Source organism: Triturus cristatus, chromosome 7 (assembly GCF_964204655.1).
Source record: "Triturus cristatus chromosome 7, aTriCri1.1, whole genome shotgun sequence".
In the NCBI taxonomy this organism is placed as follows: domain Eukaryota; kingdom Metazoa; phylum Chordata; class Amphibia; order Caudata; family Salamandridae; genus Triturus; species Triturus cristatus.
In genome coordinates this window covers 1,742,694,295-1,742,716,090 of record NC_140590.1, presented here as the reverse complement: position 1 = coordinate 1,742,716,090, position 21,796 = coordinate 1,742,694,295, and positions in this window count along the sequence as shown.

The window sequence follows — 21,796 nt, the reverse complement described above, 5'->3', positions numbered from 1 at the left end:
AAACAGAGGCAACAGTAGGACAATGGAAATGAAAGTGGGGCTATGTATTCATATCTATCATCATATAAGGGAAAGCACAGTGCTGTCAGGAACAGAAAAAATCCATGTTTTCAGAAGCTTCCTCAAGAGGCATTCTGATTGGCCAATCTCAACTGGAGCGGCAGACTGTTCCAGGCTTTTGTACCTAGAACGGCTATGGTTTGCCCCCTTTTGTTTTCAGTCGGTAACTAGGGATTATCAAATAGTTCCCTGAAGACGATCGCAGAAGACGCTGTGTAGTATGGGGCGAATTCTGGTTCTGAGATATGTCGGCCCTGATGCTTTTATGGCTTTATAGGTAATCGTTAAAACTTTAAACAAAATTCTTTTATGGATTGGTAGCCAATGTAGTCATTGAAGTGTTACTAAGGAAGGGGATCCTCTAGGGAGCCCAAGCACCAACCTGGCCGCTGCGTTCTGGACCACCTGTAACTTCTTTATAATAGATTTATTTACCCCTGCCTACAGGCTGTTACAGTTGTCCAGACGCGAAAGCACTAGAGCCACTGCGACGGTTTTCCTAGCCTTCAAGTGCAGTAGATCCAAGAATTTTCTCAAAGTTTTTATGGTATAGAAACAAATGCCTGCTACCGCTAATGCTTGACTATGGAACGATAAAGAGTGATCAAATAAAATCCCTAGGTTCCGAACTGTATCAGCAGTGTTTGGTGGTGGGACCATATTTTCAGGCCACCATTATTGACTGGACGTAAAAAGATGTGTTTTCCCCGAACAGCATGATTTCGTTTTTTTGGCTGTTACATTTCAGATGATTACGTTTCATGCAATTCATAACTGCTGTTAGGCAGTGATAACATTTTTCTTCCGATCTGGTGGAATTTTTCTCTAAGGTGAGGATGATCTGTGTAACATATGCATGTAATAGCTTCAACATCAAAAGAGTCTATCAGGACAAGCAGTGGGGTCATGTACAGATTAATGTCGGGCTCAGGTACGAGCCCTGGGGAACCCCCGATGGAAGCTGTTTTTCTACCTATGGGCTACAACAGAGGGACCCTGAACTTAAGAAATGTGTGTAGAAAGTGTCAGGGAAAATATAATCAAATAACAACAAGGATTTCCTACACCTATATACTTGAATTTAAGGCCATGAGTCCATATGAATAAAGTAATACCCACAGACTAGGTGTACAAAAATATATGACTAAGTCATTTATTAAATTTTTTTCATTTTTTCAGAAAGACTATTATTTATCCATTTTAAATTAGAAATGAATTACAACATTTAGACAAAATCATTATGTCAACAACAAAACACACCATATCAACAGAAATATAAATGAGAGACAACAATGGAAAACATCAAAACATCATACAAAGCTAACAAGGGTACAAAAAAGATACATATAAGACAATGCAATTTTTAAAAAAAGACAGTTCATCATAAAAAGTGCAACAAACTATGACCGCCAAGACAAGCGCCAACGCGCGTTTCGGAGCTAAACAGTATATAGGCTCCTTCCTCAGGGCTTGTAAGGTAGGTCTTTAAGGCGACAGCACAAACTACGCACATATCCTTGACAAACGTCAAATGGTGTAGAAGTTGACAAAGTTTCAAAGTATATAACCATAAGTCTGTGGGCAAAAAACATGAATGGGTAAATGTACTCTTAATTTATAATGGTTAAAGCTGGAAAAATGGAGAACAGGGGTAAAGATCAGAAAAGATAATAGAAGAGCGACCCAGAAACTGCAGGGACATTCTTTAAAGAAATGTAAGAAGAAAATACACACCAGAAGGGGTCAAGTGGCCCGGTGAGCGAAAAAATATATAGAACCAATGAATGAAAAGATAGGGTGTGTCAAAAAGATACTAATAGTAAAGATACCAATCACCAAATAATGCGCTTATTAAAATTAGAATCACCTACTTTTGACGTACTGAGTTACTGAGAAAACATCCAGACTAAGATAGCTAGTCTAGTGAGCTATCTGTTGCTACAAAAAAGAGATAAAACATAAATAAGACACACTAATGGTAAATAAAGAGAACCGTGAATCACTTTAATAGTCACTAGCTGAACTTAGAGGTGAACAATTAATACCAGTATAAGCACTAAGGAGCAGATGGAAGGAATGACCCTAGTACATACACAGCATAGAAGGATTCCAGATGGACCATACGAGTGTAGGTTTTAGAAGACTATTGGCATGATGTAACAGAATAGCGCCGGTCTACTAATGATCGTTCTCCTAATTTCAATAGAAAACTATTTAATTAGTATGCACAATGGAAAGCTAAGCCTTTTGAAGTAAAGGTTTATATATTAAGGGCAAAGAATGCGTACCGTCCCAGATTCCACGATCTCAGTTCTATATAAAAGACTTACCCCCTTCTACTAGACTAGTATGTGACAAGATGGTTTCTAAAGAAATCTGTGGGGAGTACATTTCTATTTCAAAGAATGACACAAAAAAAAAAAAAAATATCGCTAGCTATACTCCTATTACTCTTAAATTTACATTTAGGTGGTTTAAAGCGTGAGCTGAAAAAGCTACAATACAATGACTTTAAAGATCTAATAGAGCTGTCTTACTTGAGATTTCGACCGGTTTAAGTTCCACCGTTTAGGGAGCTTCCACTGGTTAGAAGGATCATTATAAGATAGTGTAACCAATCAGCTTCTATGGCGAGAAAAAAACGTGTACAAGAAAAAACCTATGCACGAGTCCGTTCCCTAAAGTTAAGGAAAAATATTACAGAATAAGGCTACACGAGTTTACTTACCAATAAAAATGAAAAAGTAGAACCTGAGAACTCTGTTGTTTGTCCGACCCGTAGAATTATCCCCGTATCATAAGTATCCTGAGTGGATAGATCGGCGAGGTATCTAGAAAGATTAGAATATCAAGCACATACGTGCGCCGGAAAGTTAATAAGAAATGCCCCCAGTATGTCGCTAGAAAGAATAAATCAAACAAAGGTAGGCAGGCTAATAGAAATTTACCTCGATAAGCAGATTATCACGGCTGACGGGTTCGGCAGTGTCCATGCAATTGGTAGAGATCGGAACCGGTCTAAGCGTCTTCCTTAAAAGGAGTGCGGAACGGAGGCTGAGCAAAGGCTTAAGAGAGATAAATGAAGGACTATCGAAGTCCAATCAGAATAGCCGGTCAATGTAGTCAAAGAAAGAGAAAAAGGACAGAAAGTACTACTGTCCCATAGCCCGTATCAGTAACACAAAATAAAGGGCCATATTGTAACTGGAGTAGGATAGATTCCACGTATAGCGTCTTGAGTTATAAATACAACTAAGCTATTATGATAAGCGCAAAACAATGAATAAAATATAACGAAAATAAAAATAAGATATAAATCTACAATAGTTGAAGAAGGACCCATAATGGTCCATATAGTGTATAGAAATTCACAACTTTATGTAACACATTACTACGAGAATTGTAGTAACGAAGTAAGTATCTAGGAATCAAAGGAGACCCAGACCTATTTCATAAGGGGCAAATACGCACATGGCAAAGAGTAATGAAAGCCATGAAGAGATGTTACCAACGGAATATGTCAAGAACAGGAGGAACAGTAACCCAACCAAATTGGAGGCTTATCGGATTGCATTTTCCCATGGGAGGTGTTCATTAAGACCTTTTTCATAGGTCTTAAGAGTAAACATCCAGAACACCTCTCTTTTTCGTCTAACAGCGTCAATGTTACTGTCCTTGGGAGATCGAATATGTTCCAAAATCATCCAACGGAGATCAGGGACAGTGTGTTTCTTTTCAGTCCAATGTAAGACCAGGGGGGCACCAGGGCGCTGATTAGAGATGGCCGACTTATGTTCACTAAAGCGAACTCGAAATTCCCTACTGGTCTCACCCACGTAGCCAAGGCCGCATGGGCAAAGGATGAGATAGACTACATGTTGGCTACGACAATTAGTCATATCTTTAAAGAAAAAAGTTTTTTTGTCCCACACAAGCTTATCAGTAACCATAGCGAATTGGCATGCATGGCAACAACCACATTTATGTGTGCCCATGATGGGATTAGTACCTGTAATGGATTTCTGAATGAAGGAGTTATTAACAGTTCCTCTAGATTTAACCAGCGCATTCCTCAGATTTCTATTGCGTCGAAACGCAAAGATTGGCTTAGGGAGAGTCTTTTTGCAGTGATCCGAGTTTAGAATATGCCATTCACTATTGATAATTTGTCTGATCTTATGATTGATGGTTGAGTGAGTGGTCACACACACCAGTTTATCTTCAGTTTTAGACTCTTTGTTTTGGAACAGAACTGTCCTGTCGTAGTATTTGGCTCTTTTGTAAGCATTTTTTATCAGTCTGTGTGGATATCCTCTATTAGAGAGTTTATCTTTTAGTTGTTCAGCATGAAAATCATAATTCTGTATGGTCGTACAATTCCTGCGCAAACGCAGGAATTGGCTGAACGGGATATTGTCTTTTTGACTACGAGGATGGAAACTTGAGTACTGAAGAAGAGTGTTTTTAGCTGTAGGCTTGGTATAGAGACTGACCTCAATCTTTTCATCAATGTTTTCGATCCAGATATCAAGGAATTCGATTTTATTTTGACTAATGTTGGGACTAAACTTGAGGTGGGTGTCGCAGAGGTTAACCCATAGGATAAATTCATCTAGCTGTTCTTTAGGGCCTCTCCAGATGAAGAAGATGTCATCGATAAATCGATGCCACCTTAAGATGTTCTCGCTAAATGGGGCCATCTCATTGAATATAAACCTAGTTTCAAATTGTCCCATATAGATATTAGCTACATTGGGCGCACAGGCTGCGCCCATGCTAACTCCCTGTATTTGTTTGAAAATTTCGCCTTCAAATTCAAAGTAGTTCTCTTTTAAGACGATGGCCAAGCATTCCAATAGAAACAATCGGTCACCTATGAAGTTGTTATCAATAAGAGTATGTTTAACCGCTTCCAATGCTCCAATTAGTGGAATATTAGTATATAGGGCTTCTATGTCCATGGACACAAGGAAATCCGTGTCAGTATTGAAATGGATGCCCTCAATTTTACTAATTAGATGTCCAGTGTCCTTAATGTGACCCTGTAACTTAGATGCCAGAGGTTGTAAGAAGGTATCTATGTATTTGGATAGCGGTTCCGTCAGTGATCCGATGGTGGATACAATAGGTCTAAAGGGAGGAAGGGTCAAGTTTTTGTGTATTTTAGGAACTCCGTAGAGAATGGGTATTCGATGGAACTCTATATTTAGATAGTCAAACTCTTGTTCACATATAGACCCTCTTTCCAAAGCTTTTTGAGTAATGTTAAGAATCTGGGTTTTAATACTTCGTTCAGGATATGTCCTAAATTTAGTATAGTGTTCAGGGATGTCGAGCATAGCATGAATTTGTTGTTTATACATAGTGCTATCAAGAACTACAATCCCTCCTCCCTTATCCGCCGGTTTTATAGTCAATTCAGAATTTTCTGCCAGAGATTTAAGGGCCTGATACTCCGAGTAGTCTAAGTTGTACTCTGGTTTAGGTACAAAAGTGAGTAGCTTTTGTATTTTTGAACTCACCACTCTTTCAAAGATTTCAATTTCAGTCCCTATCTGGTCTAAAGAAGGGGTAAAGATAGATTTAGGCCGGAACCCAGTGTTGTTCTCTTCAATAAGAGGTGGTCTGTCTTCAAAGAATCTTTTAAGTCTTATCTTGCGAAAGAAAGACTGGATATCAGTGGTAACTTTAAATTTGTCTAAATAGGTGGTAGGGACAAATGAAAGTCCTCGAGATAACAATTTAAGAATGGACGCATCTAATTCGATTTTAGATAAGTTGAAAACAGGGATAGTCAGAGATTGTTTAGCCCATTCACTGTTAGCATGAGTGTCAAGTCCCTTCGGTGTAGGTTCCTTGGAGGTAGAGGGAATAGGGACTAAAGCTAAATTGTTGGAAGTATCCAGAACATAGTTACTTTCATATCTAGGTTCTATTCTCTCCAATATTGATTCCTGCGAGTCTGTAGGAATTGAGGAGGATTCTCTGATTGCTGGTAAAAACCTCTCTCTGGGGTTCTGTATCGTCCTCTGGTGTGGCCTTGTCTGTTGCCTAAAAAATTAGCATTGCGTCTAGGGCCTTGATAATTAGTTCTTCTTTGTCCATAGTTTCCAGAGGAACCAGGACTACTATCAGTGTCAGATCCCGTAGTGTCTGAAAAAGTAACCACTCGCTTATTGGACCAATGTTGTCGCTCATATTGATGGGGGTGGTCTTGTTCATTTCTATAATAGTTTGAGGCCAGATACGGATACACTTTTTCCTCATTGAAGTATCTGATATCCTTCCTTAGTTTTTCTGTTTTTTTCTTTATTAAATAGTCACAGAATGAACTCATCTCACCATTAATTTCCTCAAGCTTCTTGTTAGCTTCTTCTAGGGGGTTGTTCTTCTTTAAAGCTTCCTCCAATTCCGCAATTTCCTTAAGTAAGGTTTCCACCACCTCTCTAGCTGTTTCGATGATAAGGATCATTAGGTCTCGGGAACATCTATTGGCTATAAGAGACCATTTTTCTAAAAATTTCCTAACCTCAACAAATAGCCCTGGTATGTTTCTTATTCGGAGTCCATTGGGGATAACTCCCGCTCTTAGGTACTCCAACATGAATTCCGCATGGGACTCAGTTCTCCTAGTCTTTTTCTTGAGGTTAAGCAATTTAAACCAATCATCGTTGGACTTATTTCCGATAGTGAATTGTTTATCGGCCATAGAGCTGCCTCCCAACAGTTTAGAAAAATCTTCGTCCGTGAACCCAAAGGTTTTAATTTTATCCATGTTACGAAGAACGGAAGTATATGGCAATCTAAAATGAAAGAGGGAGAAGAGTAGGCTGAAGGAGTATTATAAGGAAACAACAGTCCGATGTATGCAAGCGGATCTACAGAGAAGCCAAAATGATTCCCTATGGATAATGAGAAAAATACTTACTCTGAATGACCAAAATCGTCCTAGAGAGAAAATAAAAAAAAGAATGCAAACACATATATAAATAGATAGTGAAAATAGCAAAGATAGAAGAATTAGATTCCAGCCAAACAAACAACAAAAAGAACCCTCACGGCAACGTGCCGGGGAAATCTATGGGCTACAACAGAGGGACCCTGAACTTAAGAAATGTGTGTAGAAAGTGTCAGGGAAAATATAATCAAATAACAACAAGGATTTCCTACACCTATATACTTGAATTTAAGGCCATGAGTCCATATGAATAAAGTAATACCCACAGACTAGGTGTACAAAAATATATGACTAAGTCATTTATTAAATTTTTTTCATTTTTTCAGAAAGACTATTATTTATCCATTTTAAATTAGAAATGAATTACAACATTTAGACAAAATCATTATGTCAACAACAAAACACACCATATCAACAGAAATATAAATGAGAGACAACAATGGAAAACATCAAAACATCATACAAAGCTAACAAGGGTACAAAAAAGATACATATAAGACAATGCAATTTTTAAAAAAAGACAGTTCATCATAAAAAGTGCAACAAACTATGACCGCCAAGACAAGCGCCAACGCGCGTTTCGGAGCTAAACAGTATATAGGCTCCTTCCTCAGGGCGTGTAAGGTAGGTCTTTCAGGCGACAGCACAAACTACGCACATATCCTTGACAAACGTCAAATGGTGTAGAAGTTGACAAAGTTTCAAAGTTTATAACCATAAGTCTGTGGGCAAAAAACATGAATGGGTAAATGTACTCTTAATTTATAATGGTTAAAGCTGGAAAAATGGAGAACAGGGGTAACGATCAGAAAAGATAATAGAAGAGCGACCCAGAAACTGCAGGGACTTTCTTTAAAGAAATGTAAGAAGAAAATACACACCAGAAGGGGTCAAGTGGCCCGGTGAGCGAAAAAATATATAGAACCAATGAATGAAAAGATAGGGTGTGTCAAAAAGATACTAATAGTAAAGATACCAATCACCAAATAATGCACTTATTAAAATTAGAATCACCTACTTTTGACGTACTGAGTTACTGAGAAAACATCCAGACTAAGCTAGCTAGTCTAGTGAGCTATCTGTTGCTACAAAAAAGAGATAAAACATAAATAAGACACACTAATGGTAAATAAAGAGAACCGTGAATCACTTTAATAGTCACTAGCTGAACTTAGAGGTGAACAATTAATACCAGTATAAGCACTAAGGAGCAGATGGAAGGAATGACCCTAGTACATACACAGCATAGAAGGATTCCAGATGGACCATACGAGTGTAGGTTTTAGAAGACTATTGGCATGATGTAACAGAATAGCGCCGGTCTACTAATGATCGTTCTCCTAATTTCAATAGAAAACTATTTAATTAGTATGCACAATGGAAAGCTAAGCCTTTTGAAGTAAAGGTTTATATATTAAGGGCAAAGAATGCGTACCGTCCCAGATTCCACGATCTCAGTTCTATATAAAAGACTTACCCCCTTCTACTAGACTAGTATGTGACAAGATGGTTTCTAAAGAAATCTGTGGGGAGTACATTTCTATTTCAAAGAATGACACAAAAAAAAAAAAAATATCGCTAGCTATACTCCTATTACTCTTAAATTTACATTTAGGTGGTTCAAAGCGTGAGCTGAAAAAGCTACAATACAATGACTTTAAAGATCTAATAGAGCTGTCTTACTTGAGATTTCGACCGGTTTAAGTTCCAACGTTTAGGGAGCTTCCACTGGTTAGAAGGATCATTATAAGATAGTGTAACCAATCAGCTTCTATGGCGAGAAAAAAACGTGTACAAGAAAAAACCTATGCACGAGTCCGTTCCCTAAAGTTAAGGAAAAATATTACAGAATAAGGCTACACGAGTTTACTTACCAATAAAAATGAAAAAGTAGAACCTGAGAACTCTGTTGTTTGTCCGACCCGTAGAATTATCCCCGTATCATAAGTATCCTGAGTGGATAGATCGGCGAGGTATCTAGAAAGATTAGAATATTAAGCACATACGTGCGCCGGAAAGTTAATAAGAAATGCCCCCAGTATGTCGCTAGAAAGAATAAATCAAACAAAGGTAGGCAGGCTAAGAGAAATTTACCTCGATAAGCAGATTATCACGGCTGACGGGTTCGGCAGTGTCCATGCAATTGGTAGAGATCGGAACCGGTCTAAGCGTCTTCCTTAAAAGGAGTGCGGAACGGAGGCTGAGCAAAGGCTTAAGAGAGATAAATGAAGGACTATCGAAGTCCAATCAGAATAGCCGGTCAATGTAGTCAAAGAAAGAGAAAAAGGACAGAAAGTACTACTGTCCCATAGCCCGTATCAGTAACACAAAATAAGGGGCCATATTGTAACTGGAGTAGGATAGATTCCACGTATAGCGTCTTGAGTTATAAATACAACTAAGCTATTACGATAAGCGCAAAACAATGAATAAAATATAACGAAAATAAAAATAAGATATAAATCTACAATAGTTGAAGAAGGACCCATAATGGTCCATAAAGTGTATAGAAATTCACAACTTTATGTAACACATTACTACGAGAATTGTAGTAACGAAGTAAGTATCTAGGAATCAAAGGAGACCCAGACCTATTTCATAAGGGGCAAATACGCACATGGCAAAGAGTAATGAAAGCCATGAAGAGATGTTACCAACGGAATATGTCAAGAACAGGAGGAACAGTAACCCAACCAAATTGGAGGCTTATCGGATTGCATTTTCCCATGGGAGGTGTTCATTAAGACCTTTTTCATAGGTCTTAAGAGTAAACATCCAGAACACCTCTCTTTTTCGTCTAACAGCGTCAATGTTACTGTCCTTGGGAGATCGAATATGTTCCAAAATCATCCAACGGAGATCAGGGACAGTGTGTTTCTTTTCAGTCCAATGTAAGACCAGGGGGGCACCAGATGATTAAGTTTCATGCAATTCATAACTGCTGTTAGGCAGTGATAACATTTTTCTTCCGATCTGGTGGAATTTTTATCTAAGGTGAGGATGATCTGTGTAACATATGCATGTAATAGCTTCAACATCAAAAGAGTCTATCAGGACAAGCAGTGGGGTCATGTACAGATTAATGTCGGGCTCAGGTACGAGCCCTGGGGAACCCCCGATGGAAGCTGTTTTTCTACCGACTTATATTGGCCGAGGGTCACTATGTTACGTCTGTTTTCTAAAAAAGACGAAAAGCATGCTAGTGCCTTGTTGGTGACGCCACTGGTTGCAAGTCTGTCAAACAGAATGACGTGGGAAACCGTATCAAACGCTGCAGATAAATCCAACAGAACCAGTACTGCATCCTTGCCCTGATCTAGGGCCAGATTTAATGTTTCTGAGGTGTGAAGCAGCACTGATTCTGTTGAATGGCCGGGTCTGAAACCAGATTGTTTTGGGTGAAGGATGTTTTCCTTCAGCAAAAAGTCATTTAGTTGTCTGTTTGCCAATTTTTCCACTAATTTACTCAGCCATGGTAACAATGAAATTGGTCTGAGGTTAGAAAGTGTGGTAGGGTCCGCGATTTTCTTTTTTTGAAGGGGATTTACTGCTGCAATCTTCCAATTGTCAGGTACACTGGAGGATTCAAATGATGAATTAATTATATGATTAATAGCTGGATTATTAATGTCCACAAGTGCCTGAAGGACTCTGGGAGGACACTGATCGAAGGGTGGAACCCGATTTGCAGGTGAGAATAGCTTGTCTCGATTGTTTCATGCTAATCTTTTGGAAGTTGGAAAATATTCCAGTGGTCCCTAAGGATGTGGACTGGTTAATCTGAAGGACAGTCTCAGGGAAATCCTTTCTCAAATCCGTGATTTTGTTTTAAAAATATTCGGCGATTTTTTCGCACAAAGCTTGTGAGGATGTATGACGTTACAACGCACACTATTACAACGCATGCACTTACAACGCATTTTTTACAACGCATAATCCATTACAACGCATGACATTACAACGCATGACACTACAACGCATTTTTAAAAAATACCTTTACAACGCACTACCATTACAACGCATACTACCTTTACAACGCATACCATTACAACGCATAATATTAAATTACATTTAAGGTAAGTATTAGATAGTATAGGGGTAAAAATTACTATTCTAACTCCAGGGGGTGCAACAGTAGGGTAAGTGTTGGATAGTGTAGGGGTAAAAATTACTATTCTAACTCCAGGGGGTGCAACAGTAGGGTAAGTGTTGGATAGTGTAGGGGTAAAAATTACTATTCTAACTCCAGGGGGTGCAACAGTAGGGTAAGTGTTGGATAGTGTAGGGGTAAAAATTACTATTCTAACTCCAGGGGGTGCAACAGTAGGGAAAGTGTTGGATAGTATAGGGGTAAAAATTACTATTCTAACTCCAGGGGGTGCATCAGTAGGGTAAGTGTTGGATAGTATAGGGGTAAAAATTACTATTCTAACTCCAGGGGGTGCATCAGTAGGGTAAGTGTTGGATAGTATAGGGGTAAAAATTACTATTCTAACTCCAGGGGGTGCATCAGTAGGGTAAGTGTTGGATAGTATAGGGGTACAAATTACTATTCTAACTCCAGGGGGTGCATCAGTAGGGTAAGTGTTGGATAGTATAGGGGTAAAAATTACTATTCTAACTCCAGGGGGTGCATCAGTAGGGTAAGTGTTGGATAGTATAGGGGTAAAAATTACTATTCTAACTCCAGGGGGTGCATCAGTAGGGTAAGTGTTGGATAGTATAGGGGTAAAAATTACTATTCTAACTCCAGGGGGTGCATCAGTAGGGTAAGTGTTGGATAGTATAGGGGTAAAAATTACTATTCTAACTCCAGGGGGTGCATCAGTAGTGTAAGTGTTGGATAGTATAGGGGTAAAAATTACTATTCTAACTCCAGGGGGTGCATCAGTAGTGTAAGTGTTGGATAGTATAGGGGTAAAAATTACTATTCTAACTCCAGGGGGTGCATCAGTAGGGTAAGTGTTGGATAGTATAGTGTAATATTATGCGTTGTAATGGTATGCGTTGTAATGGTAGTATGCGTTGTAATGGAATGCGTTGTAAAGGTAGTTTTTAAAAATGCGTTGTAGTGTCCTGCGTTGTAATATCATGCGTTGTAATGGATTATGCGTTGTAAAAAATGCGTTGTAATGGTAGTGCGTTGTAAAAGTTGCGTTGTAAAGGTTGTTCCCCGCTTGTGATGGTATGATTTCTTGGTGAAGTATCTTGGGCTTTGTGAATGTTTGAACAATATCAAAAATTGTTTTTTGGTTCTCTCCCACTTGATTAATTTGATTGGAATAAAATGCAATTTTTTCCAGTTTGATGTGGTGGTGATACTGTCTAAGAGCTGCTTTAAAAGAAATGAGGTCAGCTGATTCATAGCCTACAGTTGGTTTGTAATTCCTTTAATCGGGGGGTGAACCTAAGGGCCTGTTTTTCTTATCAATCCGAGATTTTCTGGAGTGGGTAGCTGGTGCTAAGTTATCAGCAAGGGATGACAGCCATTCATTGAACTTATCATTATCAGCAGAAGGGATGCCCGTGAGGGTGGATTTACTTATTTCAGCCTTTGTTAGAAGCTCGGGATGCTCAAGCATTCTGTTCCACTTTCGACTACCTGTGGAGTCTCGTGGACCCCGGGAAGTCACTGCTTGAGCTTTGCCCAGGTCAATCTTAAATGAGATATATTTGTGATCTGACCAGGTAATACTGGCGGGAGGTTTTACAGAAAGGTTGGTCATATTGGTGCAGATTCCATCTAGGGTATGTCCCGCGTCATGTGTAGGGCCCTCAATCAATTGTTTTAATCCCATGGTGCTGATAGTTTCGCAAAACTGTCTGGCATTAGGGATATTTTGAGCATCTAAATGAATATTAAAATCACCTAAAATGGTGAAATTTGAATATCTGATCACAAGGGGACTAATACTGTGCCCTAGTGTGTTTATGAATTTAAGCGAAGAGCCCGGGGGTCTATAGAGAAGAACTCCAGCGAACGTAGTGCTGCTGTTTAATTGGAAGAATAAAGGGAGGCTCTCTGCTTCCCTGAGACCTATAGGGCTGGTTGTTATATGTTTCAGGTCTTGCTTGTAAATAATTGCAAGGCCCCCTCCCCTTTGTCCACTTCTATCATGTCTAGTCAATGTATAGCCTTATGGGAGTGCTTGTACAATGTCTGGATTGGAGCACTCATTCATCCATGTTTCTGTGATGAATAGGCAGTCTAAGTCACTTGTGTTCAAAAGGTCATGGATATGTAAAGTATTTTTAGTTACAGATCTTGCATTGATCAGGCTGCAATGTAAAGATTTGGTAAATATTTCCCTTTTCTTTTCTTCCACCGAGTGCTGTCTAAGACCTCGACTAGAAATGTCGAGGGTAGTCCTGCACACACAGCAGGTGAAAGGGCCCTTCATAGCATCTATGTGGAATTGGACAGTGCATTTGGTGGCCTGACTGTTTAGCTCTAATAAAACTTTGTTAGTATATTGAATTCCTGGGTTAAAACCGACAGCATCTCTGGCCTTGGCCGCGGGCCGGACGCGGACGGGTGCAGACGGGCTTGCCTTAGGCGCGCCAGTTGCGCGCACGCTGCGCGCGTCCGCTGCATGCGTCCGGCGAAGCATGCGGTATTTATGTTCTTCCTGGAGCCAACCACTAGTGTGCGACCTGCGGTGGCTCACCGGGAGTGAGTGGGAATGCCTCGTTGGGACAGCGTTTCTCCGCTTACGGCACAGAAAAGACTTGGTGGACCGGAAACGCTGTCCCTGAAAGTGCAATGTGCAATATACAGTATTGAGGACCACAATAAACTTTAAAAAGGAGGCCATTAGCAAAATAAAAGGCTTAAAAGTAAAAAACAGTGCAATTTCAAGTTTTCCCAACCTCCCTCTCCTGCGCTATCCGGATCTCAATCCGCTCATGAATAGCCATGATGAATAGCCATCTAAAGGACACTTTATCCAGCTCGTCCTCCATGAATGTCAAGGACACAGCTGAGTGTAGCTAGCACACTCTGCAGGAACCTCCAATAGGAATTATGGAAGGTGTGACTGGGCTCTAGCCAGCATTGCTAAATCCTGAGACTTAAAGTCTTAGATACTAAATATTCAAAACTGTGCTTTAGCTTGTTATTGTTGCCTTCTGTTTTTTTCAATATGGTTATGGGGAGACTTTATATTGTTAACATGTGGTATCAAATAATGGTCTGAATCTATGGTTACCAATTGGTTTCTTACTTCTCTTCATATTGTTGGAGGGACCTCATGTTCCTCAGGCCAAAAGGCAGTAGGCTGGAATTTTGGTCTGCAGGGCATAAACTTTGTCTATGTGGTATTTTAGCTTTAGACGGCTATTCATCAGCCATGTGTTTATGGCCTGAAGACAGTCATCAAGTTGTAGAGGTCTTTCAGACCATCTATTTTTAAAAATGATTTGAGTGTAATCTACATAGCTGTAGTAGCTGAGGTTGAAATATTTAATCAGGTTTGGTAAGGCGGTTAGATAGATGCTGAATAATAGAGGGGATATGATGGACCCCATAGTGGGGATATGATGGATCCCCACTATGGGATGCCATAGTGTTTAGTATGAGGAGCTGATATGAAAGGTGGTACCAACGCTAGTTCACTGTCACAGCTGAGAGGCCAAGAATTCAATGGGCATTAGCTGAACTCCCTTCTCACATCCTATCACATATGGTATGTCAAACCAGAATTTGCTGTGTGAAGAGAATGCACAACTGTACAGGACATTGAGTCATGCTGTTCTTAAGCTAGCAACTTTCATGACATTTCATATTCCTGATACGTAAGTGGGTGTCACTATCTAAACCATATCAGGCATTCAGAAGACATATCCAATCAGGAAACTCCAGATTCCAATATGGCATGGTGCTATGGTGCTTTAGTTAGCCTATTGACATTGCTTTAGCTTACACTGCCCTATTGTGAAATATAGCCTGGTGAGATACTATATCTGCTTTAGAGATCATTATTTTGTTTGCAGCAGCCAGCTGCAATGGTTAGCAAATGCACTAACTAGCAGTAGTGTGAATCTGAAATGACCCAATATAGCCTGCTATATCACAAAGTGCTGCTAAAACACACTTTCTTTCAAAAATGTGAAATAGTTAGATAACCCAGCCAAAATCAACATGCTGAGTATTCATCTCTTTGAACCAAATATTGTGGAAACCATAATCAGGGCATTTGAGGCTGAAAGCATTTGTATTATAATTTACCATTTTACACACCTCTGCAGAACTTCGACTAACATTTTCTGAGTTTTGTATATTGTAATTTATGATCCGTGTAGTATGAATCTGCTTTTTAAAATTTACTAACCCCTTTCAAATTCTGCTTTACCTTCATCTAATTTATGGTCATAGCACATACATTGCTATTGTTGTGTAGTTCGCATAAACCTATACAGGATCTGCGTGTTTAGACAACATAGACTGTGGGATTGGTGTCCAGCCTGATTCTAGACACCCCCACCGGGAATTTTAGCCCGTATACCAGCTAGCTCACAGTCCCACTAGAAACCCCTCTTACCAAGGAGAGAATAGTTCTTGGCAACTATCGAACATGACAAACCTGATCCATCTGGATCATGGACACAGTCCAATACCTTTTGCTCAGTCATTCATGCTCACTTTGTCTCAGAGAGATACACAGAATAAACAGTGGGGACATTTTTGAATAAGTATTTATTGAACCAGCGTCATTTTAGTACATTTAAAGTGCTGAAACAACCATTAGACAGAAGCAGATATAAATGATCGTAAGCACCTACAGAGTAAAAGGATGGTAGATTTCTACCATCGTGCTAAAACAATAAATACATGCAAGTATATAAAATACATGACAGTAATAAAAGCATACTCCTAAGATGCGACCCTAACTAGATGTACCTAAGTGTACCTAGCATGTATGTAGGTGTAAAAGCCCAGAATCCCTCTAGGATAAAGTCAACCCCATTACCTGAAGTGAGAGAGTGTGGGACTCCGTCTTGGTCTTGTGATGGACTACCCGTAAGATATGTCAGACCACTGTGAGATGGAGTGTCTGCATGCAGGAACCTCAGCATCTTGCATCAGTGTGTCAACATGGAAGTCCTTTTCTCCTCTCTCGCCTCAGTATACTCTGGGCCGTGTTTTCATTTTCATTCAGACCGAGAGCGCAGAGCGAGGAGCAGGAGGACGCTGGAAAAACGCTCCCAAACCGCTCCCGAACTACTACCGCTACTGAACTACTAGCGCCCCCCCTGATTGCCACCGATTGCCACCGACTGTCTCGCTGACTGCTCTACGCAGTAGCTGGCAATGGTGCGGCAGATCGCTTGGCCCCCGGGGCTGTAGCCGAGCGCCGTGTTCAGGCGCGTTCATGCGATTCTGTTCTCGGCCGAGTGCCTCCTGTCGCATCTCTGGGTGTTGACCTCTCTTGACCCCTTGAGCAGCAGGAGAGAGGGAGAGAGGTCAGAAACCCGGCTGGCACTGGAGTCGCGTGCCTGCGCCCAGCCTGACGGCGAGTATTGCTTGGCAATAGGAGGTGGGCAGGAACGCCAACTGAGAACTAAGTGTGAGCTGGGGTGAAGCGGCCTTACCAGTGCGCCCGACTCACTCTGGCCCCTGCTGATTCATCGCCGCCAATCGTTACTGTTGGACTTGGCTCTTATTGCAGGGTCATCCCTGAACCTTTTGCCTTCCTCCTGTATTTTGTCTGACCTGTTTTTGTTGGCTTTATGACTGGGCACTTTAACACTGCTGATCAGTGCTAAAGTGCATATGCTCTGCCTATGGTAAAATTGATGTATGGATTAGTGACTCTGTGATTGGCTGATTTGGCTTACTCGTCAGACCCTAGTACAGTGCACTGAGTGTGCCCAGGGCTTGTAATACAAATGCTGCTAGTGGGCTTGCAGCACTGGTTGTGCCACCCACAGAAGCAGCCTTGTAAAGTGTGTCTCAGGTCTGCCATTGCAGAGCCTGAGTGCAGTCTGGTACTGCCATGCCGACTGGGCAGGTGCACCCACTTGCCAGTCCCTAAACCTTCCCTTTTCTGCATATTAGTCACCCCTATTGTAGGACCAAGGGCACGCTGCTTTGTAAGTGAAAGGTAGGACATGCCCTGGTGTGTGTGGCATGTCCTGATAGTGAATTACAGCCATTTTCGTTTTTCACTATTGCAAGGCTACCTGTTGCCCATAGGCCAGAATGGGCAGTTTGATTATTACATCTTATAATCCTAACTGACTCAGGGAACTAGGTAGAAATTCAAGTTTAGGTTGCCTGAACTCAGAATGATAAAATACATATTTTAGTGAAGTTGGTTTTAATATTCTGTGTTTGAAAACACAACTTTTAGAAAGTCGATATTTTCTTGTCTAACCATCCAAGCCTGCCTCTGCTAGGTTGTGTATTCCTTGTCTGGAGTTTGAATGACAGGGGCTGGGGGATTCTAGGAGACAGGGTGAGTCAGCACAGGGCTGAATAGAGAGATCTACATGTAGATGGGTGGGAGGAGTTGCATCTGAGACCGGAATAGGGCTTTGCCTTCCCTCCACAATGCTGGCTCCACCTCCTGTGGTGCGTCTGATGTCCCTGGCCTACACTGTGAAAGGAAAGAAGAAGTCTTGTCAACAAAGTGCTCCAGTACTGACCAGAACTGGTTTGATCTAGGCAAATGCCTCTCTGCCTTCAGAGAACAAAGAGAAACTGTGTATAAAAAGGGGGACCCAGACCCCAGAACTTTGGATCACTTTTGGAAAACAAGAAACCTTTTCTGAGGAGAGGAACCAGAGAGACTGAGGAGAGACTATCCATAAGCATGAGGGATTGGCCTGCAGTGGTTGCCTGACTGCCAAAGAGAGGAGAAAGGATGTTTAAGCTACTTTCATTCAACTTGTGAAGGATCTCCAAGGGCTTGAGATAGAGCTTGCCTCCTGAACGAAGTCTCAGGGTTAGTAGACTTCACCAACCTCTGCGTACCGCTTCTGGAAACGCTATTTCAGTAGCCACAGAGGAAGAGAGCTGTGACCGACTCCGACGACCGGCTCTGTGTCCTGACGGCATCGCCCAAAAGCACCGTCCGCATCTCGCACTGCAACCCAGGTCTCATCCACCGAGACATTCGCCGCCGCCGCCACCGAGCCTCTGCTTGCACCGTGACCTTTGGGCACCGCACTTCGCACCACCTTGCTTCACTGAATCGAACTGGTCTGACCGACGCTGGCTCCCGCCCACCGGCCCGTCGCTGCAGCACAACCTGCCAGCACCGCATCGAGCACCGTCTCGCCCTGCACCACACGCCTTGGTCTCACCGATGCCGTCCCGACGACATCACCGAGCCGCTACCTGTACCGCATCGAGAGGACTCCACGCCCTGCACCGCTTCCATCTTGCAACGCAACCACCACGGTTGCCACATCTGGCTCGTACCCCCTTGCATGCCGCAAAGAGTAAAGCTACTGTGACCGAGCCTGTCCACGCTTGTGCTGACCCGTATCAACGCGGTCAGCAGGAATTGCTGGACTCTGTTGTTTTCAACATCGTAGTAGCCGGACGAAGCTACCGACTCGTATGAACCTTGATTTTAAAGTATTCCTACATAGAACATTATTTTTGTCATTTATGGTCTTGTGATAAGTCTATATAAAAATACTTATTTTTAAATATACAACTTGTGTTGTCACTTGATTACTGTATGTGTTCACAAATGCTTTACACACTGCCTCTGAGATAAGCCTGTCTGCTCGTGCCAAGCTACAAGGGGGTGAGCAGGGGTTATTTTAGGAGTGTACCCCCTTACCCTGACTAGACGCTAGGGTCCCTATTTGGTCAAAGGTACCTACCTCTGCCAAGTAGAAACCCTCAAATCTAACAGTTACCAACTGTCCCCAGTTACAGCAGCGGCAGCCACTGAGGCACTCACCCCACATTGCGGAGAAAGCCAGAGAGGGGTGCTCCAAAACACGGCATCATCATCCAGCATTCAGGACGTTGCGACATTAACAACATCAGCAATCAACAACCTACATTTTAGTAGCAGTAGCAGCAGCAGCATCCCGACAGTGGTAAGCTGTGCTAGAGGGAGTGGAGGGCGGTCGGCCGGGAGCCAGAGCAGGCTGTGAGTGCCGCTGCTGTTAGAAGACGGCAGCTGAGTGTGTACCCAGGCAGGGTGGCAGAAGCAGCTCAGCTAGGTCAGGGTGCGGCTTGCCGCCTCGCCGTGTGTGCCCCACTCGACAGCAGCTCCCTCATCTCAGCCCAGCCATACCCCCCCCATCAAGAGCGTGATAACCTTCTCCCCAAAGCAGGAGATGCTACTTACAAGGATAGTTAAACCAGATGAAGCAGCAAGGGTTGACTCTCGCCACCTAACTCACTGTCTAATTCACTGTCTAATAGTCAAGTCAAGTCACACTGCCTATTACTGCTGCTTCCCAGACACTACAATAGCAGGCAGTGCAATGAGGTCAGGCTGGCCAAGGAAGAACCCAACCAACCTACAAAGGGGAAATGTAAGCCTAAACCAAACTCCAAATGAGCTGCATCCCCCCAGGGTGGTTTACCAAAATCATCACAAAATCAAGGAGCTGCACTTATATCACACACTTACTCAATCTTTGGCTCAATGAATCCAACTGGGAAATTTACCTTCCTAAAGGACCCAACTGCAGCTATTTACTCAACGTCGGCAAAGGTAAACGGCCTCTTAAAACCACTGACTCCATATTAATCAGCCTCTACTCAGATGGAAGCCAAAAAAGATAATCCGCCACATAAAACGAGGGCAACAGTCATGAATGTTGCCCCACAAATAACTGGGAAACAAAGAAGCCACTCAAGTGTTTGAACATAGCGAACAAGAGGTTAAAAAAATCGTACTGCTGGAGCAACAATAAAAAAGTCATCCAAACACTAGTACACACAAAAACAGAAGTATATTCCAAGGATGAAGTTTTAGCACAAAGCAATAGTACAGGCCCCTCCCCAGGGACTGTGAACCCTGACCAAGACGCTATAACTCTGCTCTGCCAGAGCAGCTTGATGCAATCAGCACAGGCGCACGTTCATTCACACATCAATCAGGATTCAATGTAGGGGATTGATGCAAGATCAGCCAATATATTGAACGCCACCAGAGATGCAGAAAAACCCAAAAACCATTCCACACCGAGACAACAGTCAAAGCAAAACAATAAAAACAAAGACACCCAAAATACAGAGGAATTCAGCAACTCCTGGATGGAATCCATATCAATACTGAATAACAAGGAGATACTGCAGGCTATAAGCACAACATCCAAACCCCCAAAACGAATTTGTACAAAATCAATGCTCCAATCAGGAGAACAATAAACAACAGAAGAAAGATGAAGTTCCCCAGTATTTTCAAAAGTTAGTACTGAAAAACAAATAAAAAATAAGAAAGAACAAATATATTGCAATAAATCTAGCAACCAAGCGATGAAATTAGAGATAGAAACCCAGGTCCAGGATACAAAGTCAACTCACGTCAATTTAGTACAAGGAAAGGGACTGGCTGATAAGACCCCCACAGAGGACCACCAATGGAAAAAATTGACGCTTCTATCAGTAGATAAACAGCAAACAATAATTGACATATCTAGCTCCTCTGAACAGTCAGGAAAAGAAACCACCAACTTAATTATCAACGCTCATGATAAAAACAAAATCATCACTGAACAGTCGACCCACACAGATAATGCAGTAGGCTAAAACAGCATTGGCTATTTATCCAGTAATGCCATGGAGTGGAACCATCAAGTACATTATAACATAACCGAGCACCTAGTAGAGCTGAAACAAGAATCAGAAAATAACTTGGAAGCTCTCTCAAAACTACATGCTGCCCAAGTCAAAGCACTGCAAACCTTAATCAGTACCCTTAACATGCAGTCAGACAAACTCGACATTCAAATCAATCTATTGAACGCAATTGCGGAATACATCGCTGGCATAAACACCAAACTTGACGCCGTGATGGGCCAACTACCACTCATCAATAAAAACGCAAAAGACACGCAGGTACAAACTCTCACCTGTGCTTGTTGTCCCATTCTGGAAAAACTAAGGGACCTACCAACAATATTAACAAGTATCCTGCATGAATGCAGACAGGCAACTCGTCCTCCTGAATCAAACAAAGCAACCGTCAAAGAGGCACCGAGCGGGGAAAGAAGTTTCCAAAACATTGTTTTACCAAATACCGAACAGATAACCCATTTGCCAATAGGAAACAAGTCCAAAGCGGTGGAAACAAGTGATGATTTATCCCGCATCATACCCTGTTACTCGTGCCTCATGACCTCAAGCGATCCAACAACCATCCAACTAGGTGAATCAATTAATTAATCCCCTTCCTGTTTTAACAAAAAGACAAAAAAAGCGGCCAGGAAAGTGAGAAATCGCCTTCATATAAACAAAACATCAAAAATACAGGTAAAGGATAACTACCCAATATTTAATTTTAATTACGGTAAAGGCCGGTTACTAGCAGCCGTAGGTCAGCATCAAGAACCCAAAGGGGAAGAAGAAGCAGGCTATTCGGAACAGTCGGGGGGAACTGAATCATCAGACACATCGCAAAGGGCATTGTCAGTGCCAAACAGCCCAGCCTCAACGAACCTGAGCTTCGAGAGTAGAGGCCTTCCGTCAGCTAGAAAAAATATGGAAGAACTCAAAACTGGTGTGAGAGGAGCGGGAAACCCAAGGGATAAGGCAAACAAAACAAAAAATCCTAATGGACCAGTAAGCCTCAGCTGAGAATC